The sequence below is a fragment of the Homalodisca vitripennis genome, unplaced genomic scaffold (assembly GCF_021130785.1).
Source record: "Homalodisca vitripennis isolate AUS2020 unplaced genomic scaffold, UT_GWSS_2.1 ScUCBcl_6160;HRSCAF=13243, whole genome shotgun sequence".
Taxonomy (NCBI): Eukaryota; Metazoa; Arthropoda; class Insecta; order Hemiptera; family Cicadellidae; genus Homalodisca; species Homalodisca vitripennis.
In genome coordinates, this window is record NW_025782273.1 from 18,923 (window position 1) to 20,553 (window position 1,631).

Here is a 1,631-nt window from a genome sequence, read left to right on the forward strand (position 1 = left end):
TCTCTATAAATGCTTCTATAGCAAGCTAACATTCATATTTTTATAATAATATTTTCCAAAAAATAGCTTTTCATGTATCAATTTTAACCTGTAATTTTCTTATCAGGGTAAACCTATACGAACAACGATGAATGAGGAATGGGTGCGATATCGTGTAAGAGTTATCAGTTCTTCCAGATTTTAATTTGCACAAACTATTTAAAACTATAGACACTGAAAAGAATTCCACCAATTGAAATTATCTTAAATCACCGGTATAATGGAGCCTTATAGTAATTTCAGAAGATTAATATGATTTGTTCTTTTTTAATTTTGAAGTTTATGAAATAGTCAACTGATTGGTCCAACACACTTCATGTGATGGAATGTATATTTATTACAGATTTTACTTAATTTATATACAAAATAATCCATCAATTAAATTTTTTAATACAAAATTTAATTTTTTAATTATAGTATGTCTCAGTATATGTGTAATATCAGTTATTCACTGGAAGATAAGGTGGGTATTCCGTTGAAACCAGTGGAAACCTGTGGTATGAATCTGCTTGTAATTCTATTTATAAGACGATACGAGGTTCGTCTGTTAGGCTTACAGCCCGCAGCAACTAATGTATTACTAATGGGATCTCTTCCGCCTTGAGCGGGCTCTAATATTACACGGGGCTCTGTTTTGTGAGCACTCATCTTCAGTAATTTCTTCCTAATTGAAATCCCAACTTAAATCCAAAATAAATTACCACTGTAAAAATTTACAATTGATTATATATTTACTAATATTATTAACAGACGAATTGGTAGTAACAAAGGCTATTGGGTTCTTTGCTGAAGAGTCCATTGGAACAAGCATTATTATTGGCTGAGATTCCAATAAAGCATTGAAATCTCAGTACATATGTTCCTTTATTTTAAATTACCAATTTTATGGAACATCATTAATAAAATAATTAAGTGAACGTAAGAACATTTAAAATAGTTCTTCTTGATTTTATAGTGTAGACATAACAAATACATACATTTTGTGTTAGGGGAGAGCGGGGCAAGTTGATACGTGGGCAAGTTGATACAGATGTGACTGTGAGCTAACGCGCATGCGCAGGGCGGACATGAGTCTGTAGAGGCTGTTGTTTACCGAGACGCAGTGCCACACGGCGTCCAGCTGTCAACAGAGTACTCTACGTGTTTTTATTGTTGAAATTGTGTTTTCATGAGTAGAAAGTAATTGTTGGCTAGTGTGTTTGAGTTGGCGTACCATCAAGAGGATAATATTCAGGAAGTTCACTGTTAGCACAGTTAAACACCTGTTTCTTGGTAAGAATTCCATGATAGTTTCATATTTCTGGACTTTGTATTTTAGAGACTTAAGTTAGACTTAAGAGACAATTGTTCAATGGGGCAAGTTGATACGCGTAGCTGGGGCAAATTGATACAGTGTATCAACGTACCCCAATATTGTAAAAATTAGAGTTTTGTCTTTTCTTACAGAAACATGGTGCGGAATTATACCAGGAAGACAGATCGAGGGAAAGTCCCGGATGAGAGCTTTGAAAAAGCCTATGGAGCTGTCAAGACCAAAACCATGTCCTTTGCGGGAAGCAGCTGTAGCCTTTGAGATCGACAAAATGACATTG